Genomic DNA, 19,782 nt, shown 5'->3' with positions numbered 1-19,782 from the left:
TAAAAAGAATCACTCAAGGGAGTTATGGATCCTTCCCAAAATCTCTTGGTCAGACCTTCTCTTGGTGTGTTTACTTAGAGGTCAACCCTAGGGATAAGGAGACAGACTGAATTGCGAAGAGGGATCACACATTAGGTAGAGGCTGTAGGTGACCTCTGAGGTCCCTTTCAAGTCTAGATTCTGTAAAATTACTCTTTGGGATGTCTGAGACCCTTGACTTGATAGGCTTTTCCTTGTATGAGGTGAACCATGGATTCTGAGTCAGGTGCCAACTTCTATCAGCTTTCCTGCAAGGAAACAACTGACTGACCCAACTCTTAAACATGAACTCCCTGCTACTGTTGCCACCCCAAACCAGAAATCGAACAGAAAATTAACAACCATTGAGTGAGCATATTTTGTATACAAGCTACTAAACTAAGTCTGGGGGGATTTTTCAATAGTTGGCAGCACGACATGTGAACAACAAAATTTTTTAAATACCATGAAAGTTAGAAAAAAAAAGAATAACAATGGAAAGAGTTCATCAGGAAGTCTTGTACAGTAATATGGAAGGGAATAGACAGTTTTGGATTCTGGCATCGTTTACTAGCTATGTGACCCTGAGCAAGTTATTCAATATCGCTAATCCTTTACCAAATCAGGGGGACATTAATAGTAATTTCCTTATAAAACTGCCGTGAGGATCAAGTGAGGTGAACATGTAAAATGATTAACAGGGCCTGGCACACAGGGAGTATTTGAAGTCGATCCTTCCATGTGCCCTTCCATGTACTCTCTGCTCTTCTCCACCCTCCCTGTGCACTGGGAGGCTGGCCTGTGTGCCTTCTGCTGGAATGTGGCCACCTGAGAGCCAGGGCAGGAGAACAGAAGGAGGAAGGAGAGTGAAGGTAAGGTATATATTCTCCAGCTCTCTACTTGGAGGATCGCTATAGGGCTGTCAAAGTCCCTTGACACCTTGACATGTGGCCACAAGGTCTGTGAAGTGGTCCTGTCTACACAGCCTTCAGGCCTAGATGAGGTAACTGTGCCTGCCCTGGGTTACTGGTCTCTCCCTCATAGTTTCCTACACACTTCCCACAGCATCGTAAATAGTTCCTTTGTTAAACTTTCATTAGATGACCCAACTGGAGGGCACCATGTGATAAAGCAGCCAGTGAAGCACTTTAGCAACCTCAGCAGCAGCAGAGGTTATGATTATTTGGAGTATAAGCACCAAATGAATTGCACAGACACTGCAAAATACATACTATAATGCAAATAAATTCCTCCACCTGCAGAAGATAGCTGGAATGACTCAGACACAGACCATTCCTTACTTTTCAGACCTTTCAATAACATACCTGAGGAACAGCTTTCTCTTTGAAGAATCGCTTGTCATTAGGGTTGCCCAATTTAGAAAACAACAATAAAAAGGATGAATAATTTTTTAGTGTAAGTATGTCACAAACATTGATGTTGCTTATCTTAAATGTATTCATTGTTTATCTGAAATTCAAATTTAACTGGGCATCCTGTGTTTTATTTGGTACCCCTACCCATCTTGGGAAGATTTGGACCCTTTCATTCATTGTTTCTTAAATATATATTTAAGAACACACTTGCCTTTACAACTGGGTGGGAAAGTCAGTCTTCGTGATTAAACAGTACTTTCCCGTGAAAATATATGTTCATTATAAATTGAGTAGACAAGTGATGAGTAGAAAGGGGCCAACTCTGGGTCACACTCTATTCTCGACACAGCTATTTTGTCCGCCCTTCCCTACAGCCCTTCCAGGTGCAACTGCTTTATACACTGCCTCTGCCCAAGGAGACTATGTAGACCACAGCTGACTGGATCAGGAGAAGGACTACTGCTTGACAGTGACCGACGTTATCTGATATACAGTGTTGAGCTAAACCAGTCAGATTTCTGGTATCTCTAGAGGAGGAGGCAGTTAGCAGTGGCAGCTGTAGGAGCTGAAAAGAAGCCTTGATGAGCCTTGTGGAAACTGAATTTGTAAAAGCAGAAGTTGGGGTAGAGGAAGTATCGTCATCAAAAAGAGAAAGAATGTAATTGCATAACACAAAGAAGCAGACCTGCAAAGAGTAGCTAGGATCTATTAATGATGAAACACCAAAGGAAAGCTCCATTCACTCAAGAGAGATGTCTCCAGAGCCTCTCAGGATGCAGAACAAACCTCTGGCTCCTATCTCCCCAAAGCTTAGTTATTTTGCTTTCTCTTGCATGGTGTAAAATGCAACCTCCCTTGTACCTTTAAAATACCCTCCTCCTTACTTGAGGTAATTCAAGTGAGTCTCTTTGTGAACAAAAGGCCAAACAACCATACTGTGCCTGCACCATAGGCTGCTGGACCCCAACCAGGTGAGGCAGTTTCCACTCTTGAAGAAATTCACATGTAACCTCAGGCTCCCACCATTAACTTTGTTTTTCCTTTTGTCTCTCTAGAAATACTTCTTATTAAATACCTGGTTACTTGCTTACACAATATAGGCTGAACTTTAGGAGGCTGCCTGCATCACCATCTTACTAAAAGACTGGTTCAATGAGATGGAACAACCTGTGCCCCCATCAACAGGATAATCCCTCAGGATTGAAGATGAACAACAAAAGAGTGGATTGATACTGGTCAACACAAGGTTGACATAAGGGAAGCCATATTGTAAAAAAGAAACCATATTGTAACTTTGAATGACCTCTGATTAACTAACCTAGACATGTTTTGTAGATTTTATGGACCCTTTCAGCTGCTATCAGTTGATAACTTTGTTCTTTTCAGTTCTTCAGGAATGTGATGATCCCTAGGTAGAGAGTCTGTGCTGACGGCCATCATCAATGACAACTGAAAGATCAGGGTATAGGCCGTTGCTCTGGTCTCTGATGCACATCCAGTAAAACAAAAGACTATCAAGAACTGAGACCAGATGTCTGCTCCAACCTGGAGATCAGATGGAGGCCCCACTGGGATTAGGTCTATTTTTCAGGGTCTGTCAAAATTTGGATTGTCTATGCTTATCTCTCTGGTTAGACATTTGATTATAAAAATGTGCTTTTTTAGATGTTTTAGATGTTGCGCAAGATACAAAATTCTAGTAATACAAAAATGTCGACATGAAGCTGGGAACAAGAGAATATTTCCAAATGAGTACTAAACAGTTTCATTCCTTTAACCCAGATCTATGCCCCAATTCAGCAGGAAGTAGCTAGATCAGTCGTCAACCCAAATCCCTCAAGAATGAGGAATGACTAAAGAATGGGGGGGACTGAAATCAGCAAACAGCCATTAATGATTAAGTATCTAGGTAGTAAAGTTTTTTCCTTTTCGCAATTACTGATTATAGCTTTTAGCTGTTTAACCCACCCATTGTTAATTGTGCTGCTTAGGCAATATGCTATCATCTGACTCCCTCTAGACTCCTATAGATAACATCTTCCTGGAGCCTGGGTCACCATGGCAATGGGTGTGTGAGCTGTTTTTCAAGAATTAGAACTCCTTGTCCACTTCAGGCTGGTTAAGACCACCAGCTCATCAACCAGGCCCATGCAGATGTCCGATAGGTGACCTGTGGACGCCAAGAGGCTAAAAACTCCACCCTTAGATCATACTAACGCTGCCATTTTGTGAACATGGGTCCTATGAAGAGGCATGAAGTCCGACTACGCTTGCACAGATCATCAATTACCTCACCTCTCCTCACATTTCAGACCACCTTGCCCCATATCCCATAAATATCCTTGAGTCCCTATTTTCAGGGAAGCGAATTTGAGACACATGCTCTCGCTTCCTCACATGGCTGCCTTGTGAGTAATCCCTCTCTCTGCTGCAATCTTGCCATCTTGGTGTTTGGTTTTCTGGGCGGCGGGCAAAAACGAACCTGGTTCACTAACAGTATATCATGAGAAATCAATATAAATGCATCTAATAAAATAGAACAAATTGTACAGACCTATTGGAAATCCATGGCCATCTTCAGTAGGGGCTCTTTAAAGACTGGACAGGGTCAGGCAGGCTTCCCCAAGGCTTTTAAAAGCCTCCTTATCATTTGCATAAACCAGTATTAAAATGCATGAACCAGTCCTGGTTCAGATGTGAGATCATCTGGCTGACTCTGTCATACAACTCCTGCTGCTCTGGTTTGAATCTGTATCTCTGACAAGACTTGTGTGTGTGAGGTGGTCCATCTCCTTCCCAGTTCCTGGCTTGCTCTCCCCACTTTAGCTCCCTGAGCACTGATCTTTTTCCAACATTTACTGGCATCCTTACTAAGAACCATTCTCACCTAGTGAATCCAGCAAGCTGGCTAATTCCTCCAAGAGCCAACTCTCCTCCACTGCCCAGATCTGATCAAGCCTGCCTTGGTCCTGGCACTGCGGGGATACCAAAAAAGTCACATGGGAATCAAGGGAATTCAAAACACATGCTTTCTTCTCAAGTGTCTCTTTTAATACAATGCGGATTACAGAATGAAAAACAACGAAAAAAACGCTTTGTAATTATAAAAAATTATCAATTCTATATATCAGCACAATAAACTTGAAAAAAAAATACAAGTAGAAATGTTAATAATGTCTCAAAATCTATGCAAAGAAAAAATTACAAACTATCCTAACAGTCTCAATATCTCTCCTCAGTTAAAAGCTCAACTTCCCAAATTTCTTTTATATATCTCATTCATTCACTCATCAAACAGGTATTCAGCATGTGACAGGTGTGGGCTGATCACTGGGGATACAAAAGTGAAGGAGAATAAAGAGCTTATTGTTTAGTGGGGGAGGCAATTCTACCTTTAAAATCAGTAAAGTTTAGGAGGTTGTGGAAGCACAGACAAGAGTCCTCTGTCTTGCAGGAATGGGATGAATTCCCTGAGTAAGGGAGACCTGAAAGATGGATGAGGGCAGGGCAGGACTGGAAGCTGCTGTGGGAGTGAGAGATAATGAGGTGGGGGGGGGGGGGTAGAGATGAGAGAAGTGGAATGGAGAGAGTTAAAGATGAGGTAAAGTTGATGGGATTTGATGACTAAAGAGTAAGATGAATGAGGGGAAGATGCATGGATAATATGCAGAGTCTGGTTTTGGCAGAAGGGTGGTGTGATTCTCTGTGACAGGCCACATGGGAGGAACACAACTGGGAGGGAATACGATGCATGGAGTTAGTTGTGTTTCTAAGGGACAGAGGAGAGAAAGAGGGAGGAGAAAAAGGGAGAAGGAGAGCAAAGGAGAGGGAAAAGGGGAAAAAAGAGAGTAGAGGGAAGACTGATGATTGATGATCCCAGGATTGCTGACAACTCTGCTGACCACAGATGCTGGAGGGAAAGATGAAGATGACTCTAAACATACAATTGTACTTTCTTACTAACAAGGTATTGACTCTACGCCCTTATACCCAGATACCTGGACAACATGACATGTGTGCTGGAAGGATTCCATTTGCCTAGGCTAGAAGCAAGTCAATGGCTTAGAGGAAAATTTGGCAAAATCATCTTCTTGGCCCTGGACACACAACTCATAGAAAGGAGAGATGGTACCCAAGAGGAAGAATTGAAAAAGAGGGATTCTCCAGAAGTCCTAGAGTTGCAGCCCAAAGGCCTCTTTTTCTCTAGTTCCCACTTGAGTTTCTAAGGGTGGGTATGGGGTACACTTCTTCCCAAGTAGAAGGTTCAGGCCCCTGTCAGTATAGCAGCATGTAGGGAACCAGATGATCAAGAGACAAGCCAAAGTAGATTAGTGAGCCAAGACTTGGCTGGATGAAACAAACTAATGCCAAGAGTTCTAGAAAAACTGCTGGACTCAAAGGAGAGGAAATTTTACAGGAGAGAGAATGAACATTGATCCTGACTCCAAGTACAGAGAAAGGCCTTCATAATCCTTGATTTAAATTTGTCCCAATACATTTGATTCTTGGGATAAAACTAGCTAGAGCATCAGGAAAAATGTTCAACTCTCAGAGGCGTTAGACAAGTCCCAGAGGTGGGATGACCAATCATATTTTTACTTAAGAACTGCTAACAGCTGACCTAGGTAGTTGGAAGTATGGAAGGCCCGGTACCTAATTCAGAGTGACCAACCAGAGGCCCACTGTGAAAGGTCTCAGGAGAGATGATGGGGTGTTTTTGAGAGGAAGAGGAAAAACAAAGATGTAGCCCTTTACCCAGACATAAAGACAAATGGTAAATTTAAAGTAGATGAAAATAGAGAGGTATGCTTTTTTCAATCTATATATACACACAACCGACCACCTTCTGAACTACGGAGATATTAGTCCAAATACCATTTAAAATTATTCCTTGGCCAGTAGAAGATTCAAATTGCTGAAATCTTGGATAAGTCAATGACTACCACTTCCTAGGAAATTTACAAGGCACTTGTGTGTGAATTATCAGATCTTGCACAGGCTTAGTCACGTGTCTGTGGGATAGTCAGGTTGGCCCTGTGTGAGTATGGCCTTTCAGAGTCTAGAGCCAGTCACAGGTACGCCCTGTTTCAGGTTTGGCATAAGGAAATGACCTGCCAGGTTCTGACCAGTATTTCTTCTAGTTTTTTCCTTGCACTTCTCTGTGCGGTTTACCCAACATAGAAAGTTGAGCTTCCAGAGAGACCCTTCAGGTAATCGCTTTCCTAGAGGAAGTGTCCTTCACTGTCTTCCTCTAAGAGAACATAATAATCTATTTCAAGGAGGCATAAAAGATAGCTCTCTTGCAAGGAACAGTGGCCTTTTAAGACACCTGGGTAAGGGGTGGAGGGGGGAGGGTCTTGAAAGTAGGTCTGGACTCATATTTAGAAAGAAGGCCTTCATTTTTCTAGAGATTAACTTCTCATTTATGTCTGCAATAGCCTCCTAATTTGGGGTCCCTGGAGTTGTACTATTCAGTGGCCCTGAACGAATATTGTTGATGTGATTGAGAATAAAATCAACTCTAAACTTTCCAGAAGCCAGTGTAAAGAGGGAAGTTTGGTAAGCATTGTGTGTAGTTAGCCAAGAGAGAGAACTGTGAAAACATGTGAAAGAAAATAGAGGTTTTCTTCTATTTCAGAGGAATTCTGAAAGAAAGTCCTCACAGGGGACCCTGTACAGGAACACTGTGTGATTTGTTGGAGAATGTTTTCAACAACAGCTGTTTTGCAAGCACGAAAGCTGAAATAAAATTGTTTTATATTGTAATGACCATTGATAAAAGAAGAAAGCATAATATTCAAATTTAGTTCAGAGGAGGCAACTGTTTAGAGTTGAGCTGAGTTGGTCCAAGTTAATAGTCTTCCAGTAGTTGAACTCAACTCCAAGGCAGAATCTAAAATTAAGAGAAGAGTGTATAGATAGTATGTCCTTTGGGTTATATTTCCTGAATTCATTTCTCCCAAAGGGAATTTTCTTTCTTTCTTTCTTTTTTTTTACTTGAGGAACATTAGCTTTGAGCTGACATCTGTGCCAATCCTCCTCTATTTTTTTGTATATGGGATGCCTCCAAAGTGTGGCTGGTGAGTGGAGTAGGTCCACGCCCAGTATCCAAACCCATGAACCCAGGCCACTGAAGCGGAGCACGTGGAACTTCAACCACTTGGCCACTGGGCCAGGCCCTCAAAGGGGATTTTAATAGGAGTCGTAAAGTTCCAGAATATGCTCTCTAGCAAGGGCCTGGAATGCTGATGGTGTATACCAGCATCAGCAAATTATAGCCTGTGGGTCAAATTTGGCCCACCACCTGTTTTTGTAGGGCGCATGAGGAAAGAATTTTCTTTGTATTTGTTGAGGAAGATTAGCCCTGAGCTAACATCTCCTGCCAATCCTCCTCTTTTTGCAGAGGAAGACTGGCCTTGAGCTAACATCTGTGCCCATCTTCCTCTATTTTATATGTGGGACACCTGCTACAGAATGGCTTGACAAGTGGTGCGTATCAAACCGGGATCCAAACCGGTGAACCCGAGGCCGCCAAAGTGGAGCATGCAAACTTAACTGCTATGCCACCAGGCCAGCTCTAGTGAAAATTTAGCATAAAAACCTCAATATTTGATTCATATTCTGATTAGGTTAGTGAGCTTCAAGTATAAATAAAGAATATTTCAGGCATATAGACAGAAAAAGCAAGACACCCTACAAGAGGGAATAAAGTTAGTCTCAAAAAATTCTTCAGCAACATTTAACACCAGGAAATAAGAGAACAATACTTACAAAGTTCTGAGAAAAAGAGTAACCCCGAAATACTACAAAGTTGTTGTTTAAACAGGCAGATATTATTTCTTAAAATTTTAGAGAACTCAGGTCACATAGAATCCATAAAACTCATCTTGGAAAAACTAGTTAACTACGTTATCCAGCCAACCAAAGTTGAATCAAACTAAACTCAGGAATGGAAAGTCATGGTAAAAGGGCTGATGGTGATCACAGAAGCCTTTTAAATATTAAGTTAAGACTAAACAACTGGGAGAATTATAATTGTAATCCAAAAGTCAAATGTTATAATTCCTGACAAAGTTAAAATATATGAGCAACAAAAATCAGAAGGCAAACGCAAAGGGAGGTAACAGCAAATGTAAGAGTTCATATTACCTATTTTTTCCTAACAAGCAGTCAACCTGTACTGTCTAAAGTTGTGCATATTTTCTTTTAAAAGTTACCAACTCTTAATGCTGCTTATAATTTCTTTTCTTAACCCTAGAGGGATATGCTAGAAAATATCACTCGTGATGAAAAAAACATTATCTGAAGTTCATCAACCCCTTCAGTTTCTATTTCCTTTGTTAAATTCAAGTAAAATTAAATTTAAAGTATTATTTATAGTGTGATTTTATATATGAAGTCAAGTAAAATTAAATATAATATTATTTACAACATAATTCTATGCATAAACCCTATAATATAATATTTATTTATTTATACTATTTTTTTTCATCTGTATACAGAGAGATACCTGGAAACATGTTAACCAAACGTCACACTCAATTTTGGATATGGGACTTTGGGTGATTTGTTGCTTTTTGGCTTTTTATTTTTGTATATTTCTCAAGTTTTTACACACTGTTTTAGTTGCTTTAAATTTGCAGACAATAAAACTCATTGTTTTTGGTATACAGTTCTTTGGCTTTAGACAAAAGTATAGTCATGTAACTACCACCAAAATCAAGACTTAGAACAGTTTCGTCACCCTACAAACTTCCCTCATGCTATTCCTTTGTACTCAACCCCTCTTCCCACTCCCAGTCCCTCAAACCATTAACCTGTTTACTTTTCCTATAATTTTGCCTTTTCCAGAATTTCATATAAGTGGAATAATACAATACGTAGTCTTTTGAGGCTGGCTTCTTTTGCTTAGTATAACCTGTTTGAGATTCCCCCATGTTGTTGTGTGTATTAATAGTTTGTTCACAGTTGGTGCTTAGCAGCATCCCATTGTATGGATGTTCCAGTTTGTTAATCCATTCACCAGTTTAAGGACATTTGGGTTGTTCTTGTTTTTGTGATTACAAATTAAGACACTGTAAATATTTGTGTACAGGTTGTGTGAATATAAGTTTTCATTTCCCTTGAATAAATACCTAAGAGTCAGATTGCTGGTTCACACAGTAAGTACAGCTTTACCTTTATAAGAAACTGCCAAACTGTTTTCCAAAGTGGCTGTACCATGTTGCATGCCCACTAGCAATCTATGAGATTTCCAGTTGCTCTGTTTTCTCATCATCACTTGGTATTGTTAGTTATTAGTGTGGGGTTTTTAAAAATTTTTTTAGCTATACTAAAAAGTGTGCAATGGTATCTAATGGTTTTAATTTGCATTTCCCTTGGGTTGAATTTAAAAAAATAAATGTGTTATTTTTTAGGAAAAAATATTGAAACTGTTACTTAGAGAAAGAATAAGTAAAAGAAAGGATACAACATATAATCAATTTAACGTTTTTAAAAAGTGATAAGGTATTTTCACAGTTTTTGCTTTTAGAAGTATGGTGTACAGTCAAGCTAGTGCCGTGTTATCTTCTTTTCTTCAGAAAATGGTATATTAGTCCCAGCTCTGCCTCTTTGTATTATAGAGATCTTATCCTCCAGGGCCTGATTCCTCACCCAAAAAATTGAAAGTTTTGACTACTTCAATGGCTCTCAACTTTGGCTGAATAGTAAAAACACCTGGAGAAGATTTTAAACTCCTGATGCCTAGATCACATCCAAACCAGAAATTAAATCGGAATCTCCAGAGAAAGGACCCAAGTGTCAGTATTTCAAAGCTTTCCAGGTGATCCCATGGCCAACCAAGGTTGAGAACCACTTGGCTAATCTCTAAATTGCTTCAAACCCCACAATTCTATTAGTCTAATTTCAGCTTTCTTAGGCCTATTTAAGTTAGCTTCACTCTACTGAAGCCAGATAATTCTTTGTTGGGGGTGGGGCGGTGAAGGCTCTCTTGTGCACTGTAGAATGTTGAACAGCATCCCTTCCTTCTACCCACTCTATGCGAGCAGCACACCCCCAGCCCAAGTTGTGGTAACCAAAAATGTCTAGAGATATTACCAAAGGTCCCCTTAGGGGCCAAATCACCCCTAGTTGAGAACCACTGCTCTACTGCAAGCCAAAGTTAAACCAAACACAATTCTGTGGAATTTAGCAGCTTTTATAATACACAGCAACATTTTCTTTTATATTTTATCCTATTACTTGTGTCTCCACCAGAAATTTTTATTGAACACACTAAGAAACTCTATTTCCAAACTTTAATTTTGTGTTGCTGACAACCAGCAGAGGGCACCTCTAAATATTGACTAATACTTCTAATTTTTTCTGAGCTCCTGTGGGGTGGTGATAAGATAAAGGTACAAGCTAGCAGGTTGGCCGCACAACCCCTGTGTGTGGCACATGGGGAGAGAAGGGAGGAAGACAAGACTGAAGGCTGAAGAAGGATCTGAGGAGAGAAAAGATAACAGAGAACAGCCAGGGAGTTTGTAGACCAAGCAGTCAGAGATGTGGGCCACTGAACTGGAAATTAGTTCTAGAAACTAAAAAAGGATTCCAGCTATGTGGAGAGCTGAGGTCACTTCCAGTTTCCTGGAAGGGACTGGGGGGGGGGGGGGGTGCTATGGAGAGAAAACGTAGACTTCTTCCTCCTTTTGCCTTGCCTAACACAACTGCTCTTGAAGAGGAGCATGTGACAAAGGCATGAACAACTTCTCCCCACTGGTGACCTTGTAAGGGAGCCCAAGATATCATGTTGCAACTGTCGCAGTGTATCACAGTTTAAAACTGCTATAATGTATTCCGCTCAGGATACACCATCTGGTTTTCTACAGGGTCTAAAAGTTCCATAAGCCTTCTCTCCAGGCTCCTGTCATGCTGGCTTTGTTATTATTCTCAGTAAAATATGCCCATTCACTCAGTCTTCTTGAGAGCCATGAACTCTTCTAAAAATAAGTTTTCTCAAGTCAGCTTTGATTACACATCCCTTCTCATTTACCAGTAGACTTGATTTTCCCTGTGGCTTGCTTTTTTCTGACAACACATTGCAAACTCCTTTCAGAAGAAGCTTCGCCTGGTAGTTCAAACAGTTCTAGCTTGACAAATCTCTAGTCTTTTGGCAAAATCAGAGTGGTGCCCATCTTATAGGGAGAAGAACAGCCACCTAAGGTAGTATCTTTTTCTTTTTTCCCAAAAAAAGATTTATCATGTATCTTCCCATTTTAAAATAATACATACATGAGGGGATACTTAAATGCATATTACTAAGTGAAAGCAGACAATCTGAAAAGACTACATACTGTGTGATTCCAACTGTATGACATTCTAGAAAAGGCAGAACTATGGATATAGTAAAAGGATTAGTGGTTGACAGGAGTTGGGGGGAAGGAGGGATGAATATGTGGAGCACAGGATTTTTAGGGCAATGAAACTACTTTGTATGATACTATAATGGTGGATACACGTCAGTATACATTTGTCCAAACCCACAGAATGTACAATATCAAGAATGAACCCTAATGTAAACTATGGACTTTGGCGACTATAATCTGTCAATGTAGGTTCATCAATTTTAAGAAATGTACCACTCTGGTGGGGGATGTTGATAATGGGGGAGGCTGTGCTTGAGTAGGGGCAGAGGGTATATGGGAAATCTCTGTATCTTCTGCTCAGTTTAGCTGTGAACCTAAAACTGCTCTAAAAAATCAATTCTATTAAAAGAATTTTTAAATAATACATAGTCAGTACAAAAAAATTGCAAAGTAGAGAAGAGTAGAAAAAAAGGAGAAAATAATCAAAGTTGATGTAATTTGAGGAACAAGAAAAATCTCTACCAGTCTGACATTCTGTCATTCTAATTAATGATTTGCACCTTCAAGAGTCTCTCTATTCAAATACAATTATCCTTGGATGCAAAAGATTTTAAACTTTAACCTAAATGATTCTTTGGAATACAGTTTAGCATACAGGTTAAGAATTTGGGCTCTGGAATCCAGCAGGCCAGGGTTGAGTACTAGTTCTGGCACTTACTAGCTGTTTGACCTTGGTCAAACTATTTACTCTCTTCAGGTGTCAGTTTCCATCACTAAAAAAAGGGGAAGAAAATAATGGAACTTAACACAGAGTTGTTCTCTGAGGATTAAATGATACAATGCATGTAAATTCCTTAGGAAACAGTGTAGGGCATATAGCAAGCATTTTTGATCCCTGTATTTAAGAACTTTGCAATAATGTCTTTTGAACATACAGTGGGTTTTAAAAAGCCTATATTCTTAAGGAGCATTATAGTCTGTGGAGTATCTCTACTTGCTAGTTTCAAGATATACTCAGTTCTGTATAAAGATCTCTAAAAAGAGTGATAAAATCTTAAAATAGTCCTATACCCTGATTTTATAGATGAATAAAGTTAGGACCAGAGAGATTAAGTATCTGACCCAAGAACGTACAGTTGATCTCAGAGCTGTAATAACTTCTACTCTTTAGAAAAAATACAAGATGATTGGTTCTATATCCATTTTTATGCCAATTTCTTATTCCAAACATAGTTAATCCCAATTTAATAATGCCACTTGTTTCACAGATGACATATCTTGGTGAATTATAAACTGTAGAAGCTGTGAGGTCACATGGGCCAGGTGTGAATATTGATTCTACCTCTTAAAGTGAAAAAGATAACTGTGACCTGGTTTAGCCCAGTGCCTGGCATACAGTCAATAATTAATATTGGTTGATAACCCACAAGTTTGTATTGTAAAAAGTACTGGGCTTTTCTTAATTACATTTTTTTAGTCAGAGTAGGGCATAACACAAATTTGCCCAATATTGGACTATTTATGCATAAAAGCTAATAGACATTGAAAACAAAATATTGGCACTTTGAGACAAAAGCTGAGGATAGATATTAAAGGAGTGTGTAAATGAATGACTGTGTAATTTGGGAGGGATGTAGATTATACTTTATTAAGATGTTGTAAGACACTCCTGAGAACTAGGCTGAGAGAGTTAAAAGATTTGGCAGGACTGGAATTCATTCAGATTGGAATTTATCCAGAACGAGAATTTAGGCAGTTTGGGAAGCTTTTATCTTCTCTTGCCATTTTGTTTTCCTCAAGGTGATCAAGTACCTTATAGTGGATGGCGTTACCATATCGTACAAACTGAGCGGACCCCAGGTGAGAACAATAGAATGGCTAACACTGGGACTACTAACAACTCTAACAAAATTTATGTTGCTTTTAAGAAAATACAAATTTAATACAATTGCATATAGTTTTTTAAAGGTTTTTTTAAATTTTATTTTTATTTTTCATTTTTCCTTCTCCCCAAAGGCCCCCATACATAGTTGTATATTTTAGTTGTGGGTCCTTCTAGTTGTGGCATGTGGGATGTCACCCCAGCATAGCCTGATGAGCGGTGCCATGTCTGTGCCCAGGATCCAAACTGGTGAAACCCTGGGCCGCAGAAGCAGAGCACGCAAACTTAATCACTTGGCCATGGGGCTGGCCCCGACAAGTGCATATAGTTTAACCGAGTTCCCCCTTGAAATTCTTTCTCACAAACTTTGCCTATTTTGTTACTGATATTTGTGTTTTTGCTTCACTGTTTTCAAACCAAGAATTAAGATGGTCCTCTAAATATATAGCAGGGAAAGTCAATACACTGTTTCCATATGGCTTGCAAGGAAGCCCCTGTCAAAATCAATCAAACAAACAGCAAGAACAAATAAGAGCTGGAGCAGCGTGTTGCAAAGACTTTAGACTTCAGGAGGTTATGTATATGTGGGACTGAAAAGTCTCTCCCTTCATTTTAAATTATACCTTGCCTCTTGTCCCAACTTCCCTACCTAAGCTCACTTTCTCAGTGTTCTGCTGGGCCAGAGAGCAACGTCAGGGTCAGAGTATATTTAAAGGGAAAGTGATGTCTTACCATTCAGTCTAAATACGGTCCATCCTTGTTATAAGAGGATTCCGAATTTACAAATTTGCCTACTTTCTAAAATTTATTTGTAACCCTACAATCAATCCTGGTGGAGCTTTCAGGGCCATTTGTGGACACATGCAGAGTGGCAAAACATTTGTCATCTAACAGCACACATTCCCAGCTGAGATATAAGGGCAACGCTCTACCTTCTTGTTTCAGCAATCCTACTGTAAAGAAGTACCCTTTTCACGGTCTATTTAGCGCCATGGTTTTCACATTTTTGTGCTTTTTCTTGGTGACTTCACTGTTTAAATGACCCCCCAGCATAGTGCTCAAGTGCTGTCTAGCGTTCCTAAGCACAAGAAGGCTGTGATGTGCCTTATGGAGAAAATATGTGTGTTAGATAAGCGTCATTCAGGCACAAATTATAGCGCTGTTACCTGTGAGTTCAATGTTAATGAATCAATAATATCTATTAAATAAGGTGTCTTTAAACATATAAAACTAGGTTATGTATTGATCAGTTGACAAAAATGTTGTGATCAGTGACTTGCAGGAACCTAACTCTGTATTTCCCCTAGAAGCAATGGTTCAGTATTTGCTAACTCAAGTGTTCACAGCAACATTATCAATGTAATCACTGTGAATAATGACAGCCAGCTGCATCTCAAGAATAGAGACCACAAAAGAAAAGCAAATAGTTAGATTAATCATACTTGTGCCTTGATCTGAGATATCAATGACACACTTCCCTACTCTTAGCCCATAGGCTGGCACTTAGTAAAAGTTGAGGTGATTACACAGGTAAAGGTGGCTTGGCAATATGGCCTTTTATTGAGACCTAGAAGTGGCACCTGGAAAATACTCTTTCCACTCTACGTTGTCTAAGGCTTAGCAGAATCTAGCTAAACCAGAGCAACTATGTCTCCTAAAAGTATCGAGTCAGCAAATGAGTGCTTAGAAAGTTCAAAACTATGTCAAGAAAAATTAAAGTCTATCAAATATAAGGAAATACATAAATTCTGGGTTATGTAATTATGAGAAATTTTTTCCTTTTTGATACATTTTTACATTTGCTATAATAAAAATGTATTATAATCAAAGAGAGAAAAAGGGCCTTTCAAAAAGGTTTGTTTTAGTTCTCCATACTGACAATTTTCCAATTATTTTAGTCCTTGAGAAATACAGTTCAAAGAGCCCTGAGCATCAGCGAAACTGACCTCATTTGCCTTTTGGAGTTGGGCACTTTAATTGCAGAATTTGATCTGCTACATATGTTTAATTTATCCGGATCTTGGGTAAGATGTGGGCTCAGGTCCTTGCAGTCTGTTGTCACAAGAGAGGCATTAGGGCCTTCCCAAACCAGACTGCCTGAGTAGGGCCATAGCTATGTCACGAGGTTGCAAATGGAAAGCTGGATTGGATAGGAGTGTGGGTCTAACTGGAGGGCTGGGACATCAGCAAGACGACTGGAGGAGGAATGTCTCTCACTTTAAAAGGGCATAACTAGCAATTTCAGTCAAAGGAGGTGGGGTAGAGTTATCCAAGTAAGCACAAATGAGTAGACAGATCAAATGGGAAATTTTGTTGGTGCAAATGTTACCATATTGGATGATCTGTATAATTCGTATAATTATCTTTATAATTTGGTCTATTCAATTTGCCTTGCAGAGACTAGGGCCAGCCAAAGATGACATCTTATTCTTCCTTTGGGAAGAATGCCAAATATCAACACACCGTTTTTCAGCTGCTTCACGGTACTTCAACTCAGACTTTCAGCTGGCCTGGTTGATCAGAATGTGATAGAGAAGCATCATTTTTAACAGCAAAAAAAGAGAAAACATGTTCAATGTCTGTCATTGGGTTCTAGTTAATTTAATTATGGTACATCCAGACAATGCTATGCAGCCCTTAAAAAGAAGGACAGAGATCTATGTGTGCTACTATGGGAAGACAACAGAAACAGATGTTAATGGTGCCCCACGCCACACTCTTTCAGTCCTAACCTCAGCTGCAGCTGTGGTAGACAGCTCCCGTACATGCTGATGGCTTCCCAGCTCAAGTGCCAGCTGCAGTCTCTCAGCTTTTCTACCCCAGAGCTTTCTCCAAAGTGAGGAACTTTCTCAGCCCTCCCAGAGTAGACAGGAAGTACTGGGGAATCATCCTCTTGAGGCAACCCTAAGCAAATGGGGGATGTCTCCCATCCTTTGGGGGAATAATTCTGAGGCACATTCTACATGGTTACTTAGAGTCTCCATGACATTGATCCCTAGAATAGAGCCCTAGGCCAAAGCACCAGTCATCTCAATGATCCTACTTTTATTGGTTTTCCCTCCTTCTCCGTATTACTCTCCTTAATATTTCATTCCAGATTCTCGGAATTACCTTAAAAAAAAAAAAAAAAGAAAGAAAGAAAGAAAGAAAAGAAAAAAAACAACTACCTGGTCCTAAGTCCTTTACTCAAACTCTGCTTTGGGGACAAACCCAAACAAAGATAAAGTCCATTGGAGAGGGACATGAATCACATTGTATAATTGCATGCATGGTAGTTCCCATTTGTGCAAAAACAAAACAGAATACCACAACAAAAGAAAATTATAAGTGATGTGTGTATATGTTTATATATACTTAGAAATAAAAGCTTTAGAAGGAATCTCACCACCTATAATAGTGGTTGCCTCTGGGACTGAGACAGTTAAGGGAAAAAGAGACAGGGACTTGTCATTTTAACTTTGTATACTTCTGTACTATTTCAAGGTTTAAAAGAAGATGTTACTTTTGTAATTAAAAAATAAATTAAAGTGGGGTGGAGGCAGTAGTCATTTCCTTGTTCTTGAAGCGTCCAGCTTCTCCTTCAAGCTGTGAGCTGTACTGTAGAAAGAAGAGTAACCACACAGAGACACAACTACTCCCTGTCTTTAAAACATAATTGGTGATCATCCAAACTGAAACCATCTTTAGAGAAAAATCCCACAGTAGGGAAAAATTCTTTTGGAGACCAGTCTTAATGGAAGGTCAATTAGCTTCTCAGATTTATTCTGGAGGCCTCTAGTGTAACGGAGAGCACAATATCTTAATTATACATGTTCCATTGGGCCTTCCTGCGTGGATTCTGTGTAAGATTGGGAAAAAATCTGGCCATAGTTTTTCATCCCTTCCTCTATCAGTGCCCTCCACCATGTCAGTTTTAGTGACCTCAACTCTTATGCTGGGCTTGGTCATGTGACTGGCTCTGGTCAATAGGATGCTAGCAAATGTGACACAGGAGGACCTTGAAAAGTACTAGTGCAACTCTTTTTCGTTTCTTTTGCATTTTTTATGGAGGTAGAATCAACATACAATAAAATGCACAAATCTAAAGTGCTCAGTGTGATGAGTTTTGACAACTGTATAAACCCATGTGTTCACTATCCAAAACAAAGTAAGAGCATTTCCATGTAAGCTCCCCATGCCTCTTTTCAGTCAACTGCCTTCCCCACCCCCAGACACCACTATCTGATTTCTATCATCGTAGATTACTTTTGCCTTTATTTCAATTTCATATAAATGAAATTATAGAGAGTGGACCTGTTATTCTGTCTGATTTCTTTTTGCTTCACACAATGTATTTGAGATCTATCATGTACGGCTACACCAAAATTTGCTTATCCTTTCTCTTTTTGAAGGGTGTTTGGGTTGTTTCCAGTTTGGGGCTATTATATATAAAGCTGCTACAAATATTCTTGTCCAGGACTTTGTGTGGACATATGTTTTCATTTCTTTTCAGTAAATACCTGGGAGTGGAATTGATGGAACTTAGGGTAGGTGCATGTTTAACTTTGTAAGAAGCTGATGAACAATTCTCCAAAATGGTTGCACCATTTTACACCAAATGAGTGTTCCAGTTACTCTAGTTCTTTGCCAATATTTTGTGTTGTCTATCTTTTTAATTTAAGCTGTTCTGATGGGTTTCCACATGCATTTTACTCCAATAACTAACGACATTTGAGCACCTTTTCATCTGGCCATTCCTACATCTCCTTTGGGAAGGTCTGACCAAGTCCTTTGCCCATTGTTAATTGGGTTGTTTGTTTTTATTATGAATTTCTAGGAGTTCTTTACATATTCTGGATACAAGTCTTGTCAGATATTGCAAATTTTTTTTTCCCCAACCTGTGGCTTATTTATTCATTTTCTTTTTTTCTTTTAAGAGTGGCACCTGAGGGGCTGGCCCCGTGGCCGAGTGGTTAAGTTCGCGCGCTCCGCTGCAGGCGGCCCAGTGTTTCGTTGGTTCGAATCCTGGGCGCGGACATGGCACTGCTCGTCAGACTACGCTGAGGCAGCATCCCACATGCCACAACCAGAAGGACCCACAACGAAGAATAGACAACTATGTACTGGGGGGCTTTGGGGAGAAAAAGGAAAAAATAAAATCTTTAAAAAAAAAAAAAAAGAGTGGCACCTGAGCTAACAACTGTTGCCAATCTTCTTTTTTTTTTTCTGCCTTTTCTTCCCAAATCCCCCCAGTACATAGTTGTATATTTTAGTTGTGGGTCCCTCTAGTTGTGGCATGTGGGATGCCGCCTCAGCATGGCCTAATGAGCAGTGCCACGTCCATGCCCAGGATCAGAACCAACAAAACCCTGGGCTGCTGAAGCAGAGCATGCAAACTTAACCACTCAGCCATGGGGCTAGCCCTCTATTCATTTTCTTAATGGTAACTTTTGATAAGAAGAAATTTCTTATTTTGATAAAGTCTAGTTTATCAATTTTTTATTTCATGATTTGAAAATATCCTCCTATGTTCTTTTAGGAGGCCAGTGCCTTATCCATTAGGCAACTGGGGCCTCCCATGTTCTTTGAGAAGTTTTATGGTTCTGAGTCTCATGTTTAGGTCTATGAGCTGTCCATCCATTTATATCCATTTAGGTTATCCATCTTAGTTTACGTATAGGAAGCTTGCCCTGGCTTAGACACCCTGGAGACCTCCATGAGAATATGTCCAGGCTGCTAGAGGGTGGAAGGCACCTGGAGCACACCTAAATTACACAAGTAATCCCAGCCAAGGCCATTCTAGACAAGCCAGTGGACTCCCATACAAGTGAGTAAGCCTAGCCAAGAACCTGTAAGTTCAACTTGAATCAGCTAAACTACACAGATGCCTGAGCTAAATAAACATTTATGTTGAATGCTGAGATTTTGTCATTATTTGTTCTGAAACATAATTGTGTCAACAGATCATTGATACCTAGAAGTGGGGTACTGCTGTAACAAAACCTAAAGCTTGTGGCATTTAGCTTTGAGATTGACAATAGATTTAGGCTGGAAAAATGGTCAAGAGATTATTAGGAGAGGCTTAAGAAATGGTGACCCATGTTTGTAGCAGAAACATATTCGGTAAAAGTATAGCCTGCAGTAACCTAGAAGACAGAAAATGTACCAAATGAACATT

General features: G+C 39.8%; 1 long non-coding RNA gene across 1 annotated transcript; it reads left to right on the top strand.

Annotated features, from left to right (window-relative positions):
- Positions 1–11,467: 11,467 nt before the first annotated feature.
- On the top strand, positions 11,468–18,070 carry LOC103554270 (uncharacterized). Its single transcript, XR_545660.2, has 3 exons — positions 11,468–11,600; positions 13,544–13,603; positions 16,023–18,070. It is a non-coding gene; the product is annotated as an uncharacterized lncRNA (long non-coding RNA).
- Positions 18,071–19,782: the final 1,712 nt, after the last annotated feature.

The sequence above is a fragment of the Equus przewalskii genome, chromosome 22 (assembly GCF_037783145.1).
Source record: "Equus przewalskii isolate Varuska chromosome 22, EquPr2, whole genome shotgun sequence".
Lineage (NCBI taxonomy): Eukaryota > Metazoa > Chordata > Mammalia > Perissodactyla > Equidae > Equus > Equus przewalskii.
The sequence above is the reverse complement of the archived record's forward strand: the minus strand, read 5'-3'. Positions and strand labels throughout refer to the sequence as shown.